Source organism: Trachinotus anak, unplaced genomic scaffold (genome assembly GCF_046630095.1).
Source record: "Trachinotus anak isolate AG129_WGS33_773 ecotype Australia unplaced genomic scaffold, CSIRO_AGI_Tana_v1 ptg000010l, whole genome shotgun sequence".
NCBI classification, from domain to species: domain Eukaryota; kingdom Metazoa; phylum Chordata; class Actinopteri; order Carangiformes; family Carangidae; genus Trachinotus; species Trachinotus anak.
In genome coordinates, this window is record NW_027273861.1 from 8427221 (window position 1) to 8445270 (window position 18050).

The 18050-nt window shown below is 39.1% G+C and overlaps 1 protein-coding gene across 1 annotated transcript in view; it reads right to left on the reverse strand.

Moving 5' to 3' along the window:
- Nucleotides 1-10993, reverse strand: part of LOC139626812 (inactive N-acetylated-alpha-linked acidic dipeptidase-like protein 2) — a 496369-nt gene extending 485376 nt beyond the window's left edge. Inside the window, exons 1-3 of the mRNA XM_071487314.1 lie at nucleotides 10523-10993; nucleotides 9912-9986; nucleotides 8392-8606 (exon numbers count right to left, since the gene is read on the reverse strand). The gene's annotated coding sequence lies outside the window, so the exon portion shown is untranslated. The remainder of the gene's footprint in view (nucleotides 1-8391; nucleotides 8607-9911; nucleotides 9987-10522) is intronic.
- Nucleotides 10994-18050: the final 7057 nt, after the last annotated feature.

The following is an 18050-nucleotide window of genomic DNA, read 5'->3' on the forward strand; positions in this document are numbered from 1 at the left end:
CCAGAAGAGGCCAACTTTGCTGTGTTGCTAAGTAAACGTCTTCCCGCAGGCTCGCTGCGACCAGAGAAGTAATGACTGTGTGTCTGTGTTTATCTGGTGGCAAATGTGCAACGCTGTCTTCAGGGATTGACTGCTGACTTTACTAAGGAAAAGACAAAGACAACAGAACAACAGTTTCCATCAGAGTGGACCGCTTTTGGTTTTGGTTTCTACAGACTTTGGGACTCAGTGGGTAAGACAAAAGATCAGTTTCAAGAATCCATATGTAAACTGTTTACTTTATTTCTCAATATCTACCCACACATCCACGAGTAATATTGGATTGTGTATGGTCTTGTTTACATGACTACCACATTATTTTAATTACCTGTTTTGTTTTATTTTCTAACCGCCTTATCTAAGGCCCAGATGTGAATAATTTTAGGTTAAAGGACCATATGTTTAGTTGCTCTGCTTTGATGTGCTGCATCCAGACAGCTACACCGTTAAGTCAACTTTAACCTGAATCTTGGCCGCTAATCACATCAATACGAGGTTGATTATGAGGCTCTTATGGTTAAGATGCTGCCCTGAAAAACAGAAGATTTGCATATACGACACAGTTTATAACCACTGTTACTGGTTTGGTTTATAGATTAATAGTGTAATTTCTGCACACTAAGTTGATTGGGAGCCCTCACAAGTTAGTTAGTGAGAGGATGGTCTATCGGGAGATCTACAAGTTATATAGGGAACTGCAGTTTGCTTTAGTTGGGGAAGCAAAGGCACAGTTAGGATGGGTTCTGTTGGGGTTCAAGTTCAGTGCTGTCATATCGGTTTATGTGATTCATTTTTGTTTTTTATGATATTGATTGTGTGGATAAGATGACTGGCTTTCATGTGATGGGCTTTCAGTTGAGGTCACTGGGTCACGACAACCATAGAATTGAATGACTATGACTGACTTATCAAGCAGCGATGTAGGAATGAGAAGCTCAGCAGTACATTTTACTAGCTGGAACGTAAAAGGCATGAGAGGGCTGGTGAAACGTGTAAATATTTTTGCCCACCTTAAAAAATTAAAAACAGAAATAGCATTTTTACAAGAAACACATTTGGTAACAGCAGACCATATGACACTTAGAAAACAATGGGTATGACAACTATACCATTCACAATTCAATATCAAGGCAAGGGGAACAGCGATATTAATACGCAAAAATGTACAGTTTTCTCTTAAGGAGTCCATATCAGATCCACAGGGCCGATTTGTCATAGTGACTGGCTCCCTCTTTAATATGCAAGTTGCACTTGCCTGTATATATGCTCCTAATTGGGATGATGCCAGCTTTATATCTAGGCTCATCTCTGCTTTACCTAACTTGAACACTCACCGTTTGATTTTTGGCGGTGACATAAACCTTGTCATGGATCCGACCTTGGACCGATCTAGCCCCAAGTCAGTGTCTCCATCCAAGATGGCTCATGCCCTGTCTACATTTATGAATGAGGCAGGCTGTGTAGACCCTTGGCGCTTTCTTTTTCCACGTAATAAAGAGTTCTCTTTTCACATGTACACCAATCATATTCAAGAAATGAATTGAAATTAATATTTTTTCATTGATAAAACATTGCTACCCTTTGTTAAGAAAAGTGAATATTCAGCCATTGTGGAGTCAGACCATGCGCCAGTATTGCTAGATATAGGCTTTCCCCTTAACCAAGCTCAGCTCCCCAGTTGGAGATTGGACTCAACTTTACTAGCTGATGAAAACTTTTATAAAAGCATATCCACCGCAATAGATAATTTCTTACTGGCAAATAAATCAGACTCAGTATCACCATCTATCTTGTGTGAGATATTGAAAGTGGTAATTAGGGGCGAAATAATATCTTACACAGCAGCACGCAACAAAGCCAGAAAATTAGAGCAGGAACAACTCATAGATTCAATGCTTGACTTAGATCGTAGACACTCCACATCACCCTCCCCCTGAACTATAGAAAGAAAGACTGGCCTTACAAATGCAATATAACCTAATATCAACGCAGGAAACGGAAGGACATCTGCTCAGGTCTCAAGGTTTTACATAAGAGCATGGTGAAAAGGCAGGCCGTCTTTTGGCCCACCAGCTTAAATGTAGATCGGCAGCCCAGCTCATACCACAGATACAGTCTCCTGAGGAGCTAACAGTTGACCCTGTTGAGATAAATAATATTTTTAAGACATTTTATTCAAACATATACACATCTGAATTCCCAGAGGGTGATTCAGACATGCTAATTTTTTTAGATAACTTAGATGCCCCTTCTATAAACCCTGATAGGAGGAAAGATTTGGATAAGCCCATTACACTTAATGAAGTAATCAGCTCTATTTCAGCTATGCAAAGTGGCAAGGCTCCCGGACCAGACGGCTACCCAGTCGAATTTTACAAAAGATTTTCATCCAAATCAGCCCCTCTGTTACTTGAAATGTTTAATCATTCACTGGATCAGGGAGCCTTGCCACAGACCCTCACAGAAGCTAATATTACACTTCTGTTAAAACCTGGGAAAAATGCAGTTGACTGTGGCTCCTAGAGGCCCATATCACTTCTAAATGGCGATGTTAAGATACTAGCCAAGCTTCTTGCTATTAGGCTGGATACTGTTATGATGGACATAATTTCGCCAGATCAGACAGGCTTTATCAGGGGTCGCCACTCTTTTTCTAATATATGAAGGCTCCTCAGTGTCGTTCACTCTCCCGCATCCTTGGAGATTCCCGAGGTGGTGGTCTCCCTGGATGCGGAAAAAGCATTTGATTGGGTCGAGTGGCCCTATTTATTTGCGGTACTGGGAAAATTTGGATTTGGGCCCAAACTTATATCTTGGATACGGCTGTTGTATGCATCACCTAAAGCAAGTGTAATCACTAATAAATTGCGTTCTAAGTCCTTCTCACTGTCCAAGGGTACCCGGCAGGGCTGTCCTCTTAGTCCACTTCTCTTTGCTTTAGTTATCGAACCTCTCTCCATTATGCTGAACACCTCACAACGCTTTAAGTGAATCTACAGAAAACAGTTAGAACATAGAGTATCCTTATATGCAGACGACTTATTGCTTTACATCTCAGACCCAGTGTCATCTGTCCCTGACGTTGTGAATATGTTACTCCGTTTTGGCAGGTTTTCAGGATATAAATTGAACTTCTTAAAGAGTGAGTGTTTTCCAATCAATAACTCAGCCCTCCAAATTGCAGAAACAGATTTGCCCTTCCCTCTCTCTAGATCAGGATTTAAATATTTGGGAATTTATGTTACCCGTTCATTCTCTGGTTTGTATGACAAAAATTTTACTCCCCTGATCAATAATCTTAAATGTGACCTTCAGAAGTGGAGTGTTCTAAACCTAACCCTAGCAGGAAAAATAGCATGTATTAAAATGAACGAAGGCATTTTTCAGACTGGTTGATAAACTGTTGGGGTAACAAACATCCCAGGATTCGTAAGGAATTCTTTCAAAGACATAGGTCAGAGGGGGGTATGGCTCTGCCCAATCTGATGATGATTGGGCAGCAAATCTACAAAAAATAGTTTATTGGATTCAAAGACCAGATGCTGATTGGTGCCAAATAGAAATTAATGGCTGTATATCATCATCACTCCCTGCATTAGTTACCTCAAAGCTCCCCCTCTCTCCCAAACAATACTCCTCATGTCCAATTGTAATCTCCACCTTAAAAATTTGGGCACAATTCTGACAAAATTTGACAGACCTCTCTCTTTATAGTCCCATCTGCAATAATCATGTCTTTACCCCAGCCAAATTAGATCATGTCTTTGTCCAGTGACAGAGGGCAGGCTTAAGAAAATTCAGTGATCTCTATATAGATGGTACTTTTGCCAAATTTGATGCTCTCTCCACCAAGTTTAATTTACAGCGCTCTAATCTTTTCCGCTATCTCCAAATTCGCCGGTTTGTTCGTACCATCAGCCCATGTTTTCCAAATTTACCTCCAAAAAAAGGAATAGATACCATTCTGCAAATTCCCATGCACCATGGAGGTCTCATCTTACAAATCTATAATAGTATCACATCATTCAATAAAGTGACGCTAGATATGATCAGAGCGGACTGGGTAGAAGAACTGGGAATAAATATCTCAATAAAAAATTTGTTAATTTTACAGTTAAAACCCTTCATATTTCATGGCACAAACTTTATTTTAAATAATATTTTTATGTTAATTGTGGGGCAAAACAATGTGTTTTTCAATGGTAAAAACAATTATTCTTCAGTAAATTGTTAAATTCCAGGAAACTTTTTCCACATAAAGACACAAAGCTTTTATATGTGCCACACACAGTTCAGCCCAGGATGACATAAAAAATACTGAACCATTAAACAAGATTTAGTTGGAACACAATGGTTCTATTGTATTAGTTGGCACCCGTTGATTTTATCCAATAAACAGTTGTTTTGGTAGATAGATACTTTGTCATTGCACTGAACAACATTCTGTCCTCAAATACACATACACACAATGAAATACAGGTCTTGTTTTACCATCCATTGGGTTGCTGTGTTCAATCAATTTAGTGCATAAAAATCTAGTCTTTGTTTCTCAGGTATAGAACCACTGATAATCCATCAGCAGTCAGTTTAACACCATCATTCCTATTTGGTGCACATTGAATGGAACATGTTAGGGCTGCTCTGTGTTATGATTCACTCAGGGTTGCATCATGCATAAGCTTGTAATAGTTAGTATCCACAAAGTATTTGAAACTTTTTACAAGCTACTGTATGAGTCAGCTATACTCTGAGAAAAGAGGAAATAAAGTAATATCCAAAGGCTGTAAAATCAAAACAATATCGCAGGAGTGCTCTGGCAGGAAAAGAGAAGTATATAGTAAAAGCAGTATTTAGTAGTGACATCAAAGATCAAGGTCCAATCTGAACTGAATAAAAAAGAAGCAGACGACATCAGCAGTGAATGCTAAAACAAGTCAACTGCATCAACAAGGCAGGAATCATGATAATGGACCAGGAACCAGTGGACAGCTGCAGGAATATGAAATGGGCTATTTACAAAGATGAACAAAGATGTTCCTGGCCTAATGCCAAGGAACATCTTTGAACAGAGAAAGGGGTTATGATCTCTTATTCTGTATAACGCAACTTGTTATGATATGGCTAAAGGACTACTGTCAAGGTGCAATATAGAATTTGCTTGTCAACAAAGACTGTACAATGTACATTACATCCATGTTTACTACCTTGCAGAGTTTTTTGTTCAGAGCCTTAGTGGAGGCATTCCAATGCTTCTTAATGCTTTACTGTGTCCAACTGTCAATAAGTAGAACAATCTGAAACCAGATTATACTTATGCACCACTTTACAAATAAACTTAAGACAAAACACAGGCCTTAACACAAGTAAATGTGGGCTTAAATATGTGCTTTTATGAACTTGTGTATTATGTAAATGCAGCACTGTCTACATTTCTGAGGATATGTCTATCTGCTAGACCAAGACTTGCTTGAAAGATAATCTCTGAAGTAAGAGGGTTGTGATAAAAAAGTCCTTTAGTTCTGAAATATGAACCAAATTTATATAAGACTTCTAAATAAGAGAACTTAGATTTCTTTCCCCGTTTCTGCTAACGCATGTTTATGACCTGAAATAGCAGGGCTGGTATTGTTTTCACCTTGTCAGTCTGAGTGCGTGTGTGTGTGTCTAATCACAGCAAAATGTGGTCCTGAATTCAGCTTCTGTAGCGGTACCTACCACAGGTAGTTTTGACTACTTTGGCAGGTGTCTGTCAACAGATTTTGTCACGGTGATAGTGTCAGAACTGTGAAAAATATAGTCATCAAACTTTAAAAAGGTGTGTAGTTGAGATCAAACACCAAGTCTGATGACGGCCGTGGTCTGAGTAGGGAAGGGGCCATTGGCCCACATTCATTTCACAAATCACTGCATCCCAGTTTCAATCATTCCCATCCACACTAAGATATTTGGTAAAACTGCAGAACATCTTACAATGGAATCACACCAGCTTCCAATGCTGTCTATAATGAATCTATATAAAGTGACAACACACAATACTGTAAAGAAAATTGAGAGTAACTCAAACATGCATATTGTACATATACAATTCTACATAATTGTTGTAATATTTTAAACAGTAGTTCAGTTTGCCTATTCATAGGCAAACCGAACTACTGCTTTCTGCACTTCATCTGTGTTGTCTCCTGCACTCTCAAGAGTCAACCATGCTAACATCCTTGTCATCATTACCCACAGTTCATCTGACCTGCACTAACCTCACATCTGTTGTAAGTCTGTTTCAATCCAATAACTTCATTTGAAAGATTCAGAGTGCATTTTCTTGCTGCAGGAAGCAGTTACTCCTCATTTCTATTCCATTTCTCACTCTGCAGGTCGCTTCAGTTTTCTGCCATGATTGACAGCTCTGAGACACCTCACGATGACTCCTCTGCCTCTGTCATGTTTCGTCTCTTTCTCTGTCTTCTCTCCTTTTCCCTTTGATGCTCTTTGTCTTTCTAGCTTACATGTATGCCTTTCCCTGACCTCCCCAGGGACCTCACTATCACCTAGCCCTTGAAAGATACTGCATGCAATAAAAAGCTGGGTGAATGAGAATACACACACCCGCCCACGCGCGCACGCACACGCGCACACACACACACACACACACACACACACACACACACACACACACACACACACACACACACACACACACACGCACGCACACACACGTACTTCTATCTTTGTGAGGACACTCATTGACATAATGCATTCCTTAGCCCCTTACCCTAACCTGAACCATCACAACTGAGTGCCTAACCCTAACCTTAACCTAAACCTAATTCTAACCATAACTCTAAAACCAAGTCTTAACCCTCAAAATGTGATTTTAAGGTGTCTCAAAAAGTGAGGACCGGCCAAAATGTCCTCACTTTCCCAAAATGTCCTCACTCTGTTAGTAAAATACTTTTTTTTGGTCCTTACTATGTAGCAAGTACAAGTACACACACACACGCACATTATATTTTATATATTTATATATATATATATATATATATATATAATAAAATCTATAATTCTATTTTTCACATTGTCATTATGTGGTACTGAGTGTAGACTGACGAAGGAAAAAATGAATTAAAACACTGTTGATGGTAGGTAGTTATTGCTTCTAAGGTAGACTTAAAGTAATCAATTAGTGTACTGTTCTTGCTATGGCAGAAAAGGTCTAGTGTGTGGTCACAGTGCACTTACAGGTTATCTTATTTTTTAACTCGGCCTAGGAAGCAAGAACTACCTACCATCAGCAGTGTGAATCTGTGACACAGTTGAACTGGACTGTGGATTGTGGATAACAGCCAGCACAAACAGAGGAGGCCAATCCTTTCCTTCCCTCTCTGACTCAAACCGCTACCACATTCACTCTGCGCATGCACAAATCTGTGTTGTGTCTACTTTCTTTTGTCCACACCAAAGAGCTCCCACCAAAGCAGCATTAATGTGTGCAGGACTACTCAGCCTTACTTTTTTCTTTTTTTTTTTTTTTTTTTTTTTTTTTTTAAAACAGGTCGAGAGGGATATAAGATTTTTTCTAAAGCACCGTCCATTTATACATTTCTTTATTTTACAGGTCAAGAGTATTAGATTTTTTTTTTTAAGCAACGTCCATTGCATGGGATCCCCTAACTGTCGAAGAATTTCAATGGAAACACCTATCGGTATAATGCAGTACAGTCCAACAGTGCCAAAAGCTAGACAGCATGAATATGTAGAGAGTATTATCACACAGGGCAGGATTTCATAGGCATGAATATAAGTAACAAAAATAACAATTACTTTTTCTTCCATTGCAAAAATGAAGTTTATTGTATCGTTTCCTGTTTCAACAATCGACGTTGTTTCTTTTGTCCATGACCATTCCACAACCTTAACCAAGTGTTTATTACTGAACCAGTGACAACAAAGGTCTGGTACAGCTGTCAGTGCGCTCCTATGGGTCAAATCTGAGGGTAGGAGTAAACAACCTCTATGGTCATTAAGGTTGGAAGACTTCCCGTGCCACTATGTTAACAGAAGACATGTCAACATGTAACAGGTTCCACCAGATCTCCTTGACAAATGTCTTGGAAAACTAGGCCTGTATATTTTCATCTACAATGCGCACTAGTCTACAGGAAAGTACTGTGGCACTGACTTATTGTAGCATAAATGTCAAATTTAGTCTAACCAAAAAATGGCAACACAGATTTATATATATGCCATATATCAGCCTCAGTGCCATAGTGAAGATTGTTTTTAAACCGCAACCATATCATACATCTCTCCCTGATGCTCCCATCACCCCCTGTCTCCTCACTTCTCTTATCATACCTCTCTGAGGACTTTCTCTCTCTCTCTCTCCGTTGGCATCCTATCCATCGTTTCCATCTTCTCCCTTGCCTTTCCCTTTTGGGTGCCTTGTGTGTCAAGGTTGACACAGATATTCTGTACCTATCCGATCTGGACTCGTGGGAGAATTGGTGTGTGATGTTGACCCAGGATGACAGACGGCAGTGCCTGGAAATCCAACACGTCAGGAGACTGTCCTGTATGGAGAAGAGAGGAAGCATGTTGACAGTACTGATGGTGATGCTCCTGCCCTAACCCTCCCCTTCAACTCCCCTTTGTTTACAACCTGTCTGACCTGGACCTATTTTTAGTGTTGTTGCCATGTTCTGAGATCTCAGCAATTACAATAATGAGAACAATGTTATCATGAACAATAGAACTGATTCCTATGAAACTTAAATTTTCATTTAAGGCAAGATGAGAGTAAGACAAAGAGAGAGAAAGACAAAGAGGCAGTAAAGGCTGATACAACAGACCTGTATAGCATGTTTTATTCCACTCCAGTCTTTTTGAAATGTGTAGACACGAGCTAATTTGACATATTCAATATTCTAAATGTTAATTTCATACATTTTAGTTCTTTTTCCAAATGTTAAGATTTGTGCAGCCCTGGAGTGAACTGGACTACTGACTATGTTATGTGTCTCCTAAAGCATCTTAGGATATTAATATTGTGCTAGTATTAAACTCATACAACTCGGCCTAGCTCGATATACCCTTGTTACATAAATATATAAACGGTCTTTTATAATAGTTGCTTAAGACAAAAAACAATAATGAATGCCTGAGTTACTTCAACTTACCTATATACACTTATAAATGCCCAGAGGAAAATTTTACTGCTCAAAGCTTGCTGTTCTACAGTTCAGGAGACAAAACTGTGATTCTCATTTCAGTCTCACTTTAGTTTCTATTATGTTTGATGTGTTGTTTCTCATATTTTCCTCCTAAAATTCACTAGGACAAATAGGTGAGACACGATGACCTGAGACTTGAGGGAGATACCCTGCTGAACCCGATTCAGTGGATTAATGGCTCTTTTTTTTTCTCCTTTGTAAATGAAACTGAGAAATACCAGAGCTACTATGGGATAATATATGAGGCTACTAATATTTTGTCCATCCCATTTATATGAATTAGATTTGAAAAAATATTAGACACACTTCTCAGTATATCCCAGTACACTTCCACGTTACCACAATTACAATAAACAGCCTCCACAATGACAAAACTTCTCAAACAGATTCAGTAGAAACTGAACATTATAATCTCCATGAAGGAGGATTTATTGCAGGCTTGTCCCATTACACAGGATTAGTTTTATCCACGTCTACCGAATAAATATACAATGAATTAAAAATAAAAATCAAGGACACTTAAAAATGCTAATCAGCCCTTAATTAAAAGTTTACCTAATATACAGCCATGCTTAATAAAAAGCATTAATTTTGAACAGAATGGTAATGGGGTTATAAGCTTGACAACAATTTTGTGCTCCTCACCCAGTGATAGTGAGTCATGTGATGACCTTAGTTTTCTCAATTGAAGTCCATCCATCCAGCAGCACGTGATGTAAGCTGCAAGAATAAAAGAAAGCAGAAATTACAAATTAATTCTAACAATTCGTATGTTAAATTTTAAGCACAACCATATGCTATATACAAATACAAGTTTGGTTTTTAGTTAATTTTAACATTTCATTGTCTCATAACTGTCTAAGTGGACTCACTACAATGAAATAGCTACTACGTGGTCTAAAACAGGTACACAAGTAAAATAAGGCTCATTGGATCCACGGGAGTCTCAGCTTTCCAGTCATATCCAATTTATATGACTCCAGGACTGTTTAAGGCCCACACTCTGCAGAAATAGTCAAATACACCATTATAGGATAGGGCTGAAAAATAACACATTTATACTGCATGCAAAAAAAAAATGCATGATTTTGCCCAACCTGCATGTTATTAATATGCAAGGTGAAAACTCGTCTGTACATATTGAGGCCATTTTATCTTGTGATGAGCTGTACAGGGACTCACCTGAAAATAACCACGCCAGGTTTACCCTCGCCGAAATTCTACCAAACTTTTAAAGCATTATTTAGCCCACTTACCAACAACCTAGCATGGCATGCGTAGTACCACTGGATCCCCCAGGTCGTCTAGTTTCATATGATAGCAGTTTTTTCACTCTGGCTGTAGAATCTCGCCAGATGAAAGACAGTATCTCGGCGGAGACCGCTAAGGGCCACTGCCGTTCAGCGGGTGCAGCGGGTGCAGCCACAGCTTCAGGTGACTCTCCCCTGATTAGACCTGGCTGCACGAACAGTTAGCCTGGGCTCCAGGCTTGCTAACTTTACCGTTTTGGGCATTTTTTGCCAAAAAGTATCACACCCAACATAAATACTCCTTTTCTACGTGTCACAATATTTCTCCAGATGTTGCTTCCCTTGTTTGAGAGCGTCTCTCTCCTCCTCTCCTGCCTGTGCCTGTGAGAACCGACAGAACTTCGCCACCTCTGCAGTCCGACCTGTCGTCGTCCCCCCGCTCCCCGGAGCCCGAGAGCGAGAAACTACGCGATGTTTGCAATGTGTCATCTGCAGTACATTTATTTTAACCCAGTGATTAAAAAGTAATTAAAATTAAAAAAAATAATTCAAATGTATATTGAAAGCAGAGGGAGCTAGGTTTTAAACATTTTGATTGAATTTCTGCTAGGGTATGAATAAAGTATATGCATCTGTTTTGTTTTGGTTTTTCAGTACAATTGATACAGGCAGAAAACAGACACAGGTAATTTTTACTGACAAAACAAATGGATGATTGAATAAGAATTTATTATTACTGAGAGGTGCCACGCATCATTTTGTCTTCTGAGCTGCAACGACAATAAGGATGTTTTTCATGTCAAATGAACACAGTTTCTTTCATTTTTCAAATGATCTGTTGGTGCAGAGATAATGAAGTCATGCAGCAGCTTTGTGTTGCTTGTTCATCTGCAGCTAAGTTTGGTGAAGTGCACCTCAAACAGACAACTGTTGGAAAAATGACCATGTCATGCAGATAACATGAAATCTGTGGAGTGGTTAAAAAATGAGTTTTAATGACTTCAACCTAAGTTTATGTAAACTTCCGACTTGAACTGTACATGAGGGGTTGAGATGAAAACATTAGGTCTGGATGAGAATTCAGTGATTGCTTGCAGAGAGCTCTTGTTTTATCTGTCTGATCTTAGTGTTAGATGTATGAATTTGTGAAACTAAAGGCTAGAATGAGAATAGACTGAGGTCATAGAGAGAGCTCTGATTTCTCTGCAAGATCAAAATGAGGCACAAAAATTTAGAAAATCTGAGAATTATTTCAGAGCTTGATGAGATCTCATATGAAACTTAAAAGGAGACTAATTTGAGATTTTGTGAGACGTTTTTTCCTGGAGAAAAAAACAGACAGGAGGTTATAGACAGGAAGTTATAGTCACCTTTTGCTTTCTCGCAGATCTCTCAGATTTTCTTATCCTCTGGGTGATGGAAATTGAGCCAGTCCATAAACTTGTCAAATGGCCATGATACTCTTAGGTTACCATCCACAAATGTTCTCTTTTTTGAGCTCCTGTCTCGGAAAATATTTATTATTTGGTTCTTTTTGTGAAAATGCACTTCTAATTTAGAATTTCTTAGTTTCAAATAAAACATTATTTGTTTCCTTTTGCTGCTTCCTGTTTTTTTCCTGGTTATGTCCAATGTTGTGTCAGTACACATATGAAAACGGGTACAACAGTGACAACTGGCCAATGGCCATACCTATACTTTGATTGGTACCAGAAATACAAAGGTTTACCTTGTAACCTAACCCTGCCCTGCATCCACATCCCTGGCCCCTACCTGAATTCAGGCAGAGAGGATTGAGACAGGTGTTAGAACTTTTTACAACTTATTTTGTCAGTGGGGCCACCCAAAAGAAAAAGTTTGAGTGTCCTGGTTTTTCACAGAGGCAACCCAACTATACTCTTTTGATTTAGCTAACATAGCACATCTTTAACACAACTAAAGACAGAAAACATTGTTAATTTCATCCATCTTGTTTTCTAAAGTGCAATGAGCATAACAACCTTACTAAAATACTATAAACTTACAAATCACAGAGGAAATTTCAGCATGGCTTAAACCTTAATTATTAGGAGAAAAGCAGTTCCTAGAAGGAAGAACTTCTCAACAGACTGCGTCATCTCATCACTCAGAAGCCTGTAGATCTCAACACAATAAACTTGTCATCATTTCAGAAATTACTACATCCATTTGACCTGTCCTGAGTGAGAGAGATGGTGGTGAGATTGGGTAGTTTATAAGAGCAACAGAGGTCAGAGCAACTGCAGTAAAATTAGAGTTTCAGTGTGTCTGCTGCAGCAGTTTTCAGGTTATCATGCAGGCCAGCTTCAGCATTCATGTTTTCATCTGAGCCTCTGATAAAGCAGAATTGACTTTGCTTAATCAAGCTCTCAATATGAGAAATCCACTGTGAAACATTAAATGTCCCAGTGAACTATTGATCATGGCTTGGAGTCAAAAACAGCTATGATTGGATGTAAGGTTCCAGTGTTTGACACAGAGCAACACAAATACAAAGGCTGGGCCACATCCACAAACTGAAGGTTATGATTATTTTTTCCAAATGAAAACCACAATTACTCTTAAGTTTCTAAATGTGATGTCTAAACAGATGAGCAAGGTGAATTTCATCTACCCAAACATGTGTCTGTGCCCCAAATCCTTACTTATTATAATGAAATCAAAGATGGCAGACACACACCCGTCCCTCTTTACTGGTTATGTGCTCACTGCTGCCACAAGTGGCAAAACCTGAAATAGCAATATCTGAGACTGAGACTTGATTTTTTATTTTTTTTTCTAATTTAAGATGAGTGATATGGACAGCAGTCAGTTTTGTCAACAAAAATAATGGTAATAAAAAAAGATAAAATCATCTTTTCTTTTACCATATTTATCTTTTTTTTATTTATTTCACCTAACAAATCACATGACACATACCAGCCTTTGATATCAAAATTATTACAAAAAAATAGATTGTAACAATGAAATGAAAATGTTTATGCTAATGAGTGTAGAAATACTATGGTTAAACATTCATCAAAAGTAAATATGTATAACATAAGTATGTCTAAAATGAATTCAAATATCAAGAAAATAAAACATGCACATTTGCACGTTCTTAAAGATTTCTTAATTTCCTTAAGCCTACATGACAAAGCAAATTATCTTTTCACATAATGAGTTCCACTTTGTAAAGAGTGTTTTACACTTCCTGTAACAGCATTGTTTGGATAAAACAATTACATTTTCCTATGCTCATTCTCAAGAGATGTAACTGGGCATTGTACTCAAGTTTTAGATTGGTGTTAAGGGTAAGTATGTAGGGTAACATGTTGACATTTTTAAATTAAAGCTGATTTCACCTCTAATTCTCTCTCCTGCCTTAGAAAACAGCCTCTCATCTGGAACACAGGTAACAACAGTTCCAAGGTAAGTTTTTGCCACTTCGCTGAGCACTGGATATGTGTTCTCATTTTTTTCCCCCCCACCAAAGCAAAGGATCCTCACTCCTTGGGATCACTTTTTTTTCCATGTATCTGTGCATTTCAGTGTATCATCTGTTTTTGCTGAGTGATTCCCCTCAAAAGCCACCACATGTGTGTCAAACGCCTACCGTAATCCTGCCTTAGATGTTGAACGGCCTGCACTGTTCCCTCCAGTGTTTGCAGTGGGTGATCCTTGAGGCACTGACAAAGCTGTTTCCATAGAGGCAGTCGATGCTGTAACAGAGAGATCGCTGGTTGTTGTCTGTCTTTTACGACTGCTCAGGGCGTGCATCTCGCTGATGAGCCGCAATTTAATGGTTTCCACATATCCAGTTTAACAAAAGACAATGCTTTTGAACGTAATATTCCAACAAGGTAGTGGCTGCAAGAGAATAAATTTGAGTATAGTAAAATAATTACAGTGCAGAAATTCAGTCAACACACGTCATCTGTATTGCCTTTAAGTTGCTTGTGCATATGAGTGCAAGTTTTATGCCATCGTGTGGGTGGCTGTGCCCCTGCAGCTGTATGATTACAGCGGATCATTGCGTACATACTTGTGTGTACAATACGTGCAGCATAAAGCATGTTTTACTGCCTGTGTAGCTGTATATATAAATACTGTGAAAGTATCAAAGAGCTCAATCCACAGAGAAATACGCACAACCTGTATTTAGAAACTGTGCCTTAAAAAAGGCTTTTCAGGACCTCTGTAACTTGTGATGTCACAATTAAACAGTCACCACCCTCAGTTATGCCCACAGCACAGTCCATATGTACCCATCGTCCAACCCTGCAGGATTTGGTTGCTGCAAGTGCATCACTGAAATCTGGTTTATTTTTAGTTTTACTACTTTTTGATCGCCCTCTTCAGCTATCTTTTTGGCTTTTAATCTTTTTAACACTATTCTACCACTTGCTAGATTGCTTTTCTTGTTGGACTGAAAACCAGCTATTATTGTGGCGGTGTGTCTGGACTGCAAACATGGCTACTCAGTTAAGGGATGATATCCACTGCCTGGAGTCAGAGCTCTGAAAAAAGGATAAGCTTCTTGACAGTTGTGTCTTCATAGCTGCTGTCCTGGCAAAGCATATTTCCACTATAATTTCCTCATATTCTGCTGTCACATCACCACTGGTAGATGTCCGTTTCATCCACTCGCCTTAACGTTGCCACCAGTCTCTTGTCTGCAGTCCCAATAAGTCCCATTCAAAACTCCACAGAGTTTCTGTAACAGTAGGATAGACTGCTCCCTCTCTTTTTCCTGGTAATCCTCTCACCATATTCCACTCTTGCTGTCCCAGCTGCTCAGTCACCCACCCCCCTCATGTACCCAATGGTCTCAGATTCTTCAGCCATGGACTCGCCCCTGGCTGGCCTTGAAGCACACTGGCACTGTCCACCTGGATGCTGCAACACCACGGCAGTTTGCACTGGAACTAGACCTAAGGCTCCTGTGTATAGCTCCACATCAAATCCAGTCAGACCCTTTTATTCTGAGTTTGAATGTCTGTAAGGCTAATTCAGCACTGTCTGACCATCACCATTATGGGTGAGTTTTACCAAGCTACAGTATAATCCACTGGCCATGCATCACTCAGTTAGTCCTGGTCTTGCTAGAATTCTAGAGAAACCTGAGAGAGGAAATGTAAACTACATTGTGAGGGTTTTAGTACTCGAATCTACAAAGCTATCATCTTATGGTGATCAAATGGAAAACAGTAAAATATGGGACATTTAATTCTGCTGTGACTGTATCTGCCCACTACATGTGGTTGTGCATGCACAGACTATTATTGGGGAGAGCAAGGCTGTATTAAGATTTTATCTTCAGTTAGTTCATGCTAATGCCTGTATTGTGAGTAACCTTATGGTAATAGATGCCAATTAATGCAAAAATGCTGTAGCTAAAGGTCTCGGAGATAGGACCCTCTGATTTTCTCTATGACCGCCCACAGTATGATTTATGGCTACTCGACTAGCTGGGACGGAGGACCAAGCCAGCAGTATGGCCATCCAGGAATTAAACCTTGGATCTCTTTTGTGTTGGACAGGCACCTCACCACTGTACCAACCTTATACCTAAATATTGAAGACAACTCATCTTAATATAACTGATTTTGCAGGAGGAACAGGAGGGCCAACAGGGGTCTCAGTGTTTCAATTTGCGTGTCCCAGAGCCCCATTGTGAACACTGTGCGCACAATTTAAAGATGGAGAAATAGTCTGGAGATTAAAGTTATTAAATTATTTTCACACAGTACAGAGCTAACTTTACAGATATGTTTCTTCAGATATGTTACTTCCTTAGCGATCCGAAGAAATCTTCATAATTCCTCATGAAATGAACAAAGGCATATAAAACTGCTGCCTCCCTGCATTATTCAACGTGCTGAAGGATGCTGCCTGTCCCTGTCTTTACATGCCATGTGCTTCTAACAATCTACTGTTGTTGGTGTGGAGAGCCTGGCTGTCAGATTTGTTAAATTAGCTTTACAATGGACAGTTCAAACTTTCTTCACTTCCACAGAGACAACAGGAACAGGCCGACTGCCAGATCTCATTAAGCTCAAAGATATTCAGATGGACAGGCTGGGAGAAGCATCAGATCCTCTCAGATTTAATTTGTTTGGTTCAATCACGCCAGGCTGATCGCTTGTAGACAAAGGATGAAACACGAGAGAAATGCTTCATTCACTTGTGTTGACAGTAACTTATTTCTAACTCAGACAATATAGGTCTAGGTTTGCACGCCATTGATCAAATAAAATGAAATGTGATAATAGTTCTCAGTAAGCCAGCATTTACATATGTTAACAATTGCAAAGGTATCATCGGACATCTCTTCCTTTTTAAGTCTTATACACACATTTACATCTGTTAACAGCTGAAATAGCATCAGTCACACATTCTGTCTTTCACCTGCAGTTGTGTAAACCCAAAATAGGATCAATGGTGCTGGCTGCGTTGGACTCGATTTTTAGATTTCCTCAAACACTCTGAACAGATGTTATTTGTAATCCAAAAGTGTTTGATCATTAAACTTGTAAACAGAGCTCCGATCAGGTCCACTGTATGTTTTTCTTCACAAGGAGCTCTTTGAGAAGAAGCCGGGCCTTGAACAAGAGAGAGACCGTGCACTGATTATAATTGCCTTACCTGAGGGTAGCATCCAGTGGACTAACTCAAACGATGCAGAAACTCAGCAAATCCCAATTAAACTGAACACAGGCAATGAACAAAGATTCTGCAGTGTGTGTTGTCAGCAACATAACAAAAGAGTGATTAAAACAGCTTGTTATGCGGAAAGTGTGACTCATCTGCCTCAAAGCAGAGCAAATTTTGGATGTCTAATAAGCGGCTAGGGAATTTTACTTAATAAATTCATTGTTTTAATCTTTCCATCTGAAATATTACCCCAAAATTAATTTGCTCTTTTGTAGTTCATAGCAAACTCTATGGCTTTTTTGACTGGCAGCTGGCCTAGAAACTGTGTCTTCAGAACAGCTGGATTCAAGCCATTACATCACTGTATGCATGTTTTACACAAACTTTATATTCAGTTTGTTTGTGGTACAAATCAGATTTCCATCACAGCCTAGAAACCTGGAAAAAGCATGCAAAACCCTTATTTTCAGATGTGTTTTGGGACATTTTACTTGTCATGGGGAGTACTCAGCAGCCTGTAAAACAGTTGTACAATGTAAAAAGAATGCACTTACCAAGTGTTTGACATGCAGTAAGTAAAGGAATTTTAAGATGCTTTAAATTACCTAAACTGGTCACAGAAATGGAGAAGAAGTTATTAAATGGCTTCATATATTGACCAGTTTTGATGCCACAAGATCATGATAAGGGTGGAAATAATAAAATCTGGTACTGGTAGAGTGTAGACAATACACCAGGAGTAAGAATTATCCTATCATACAATGAAATAACTATTTTCCTTGCCCAGCCTAAGAATACTTGTTTTTATGTTTTATTTTCTGTTACCAATTATAAAATGTCTCCTGTGGCTCTGGGAAAGCTCTGTCAAGTCTGAGAAAAT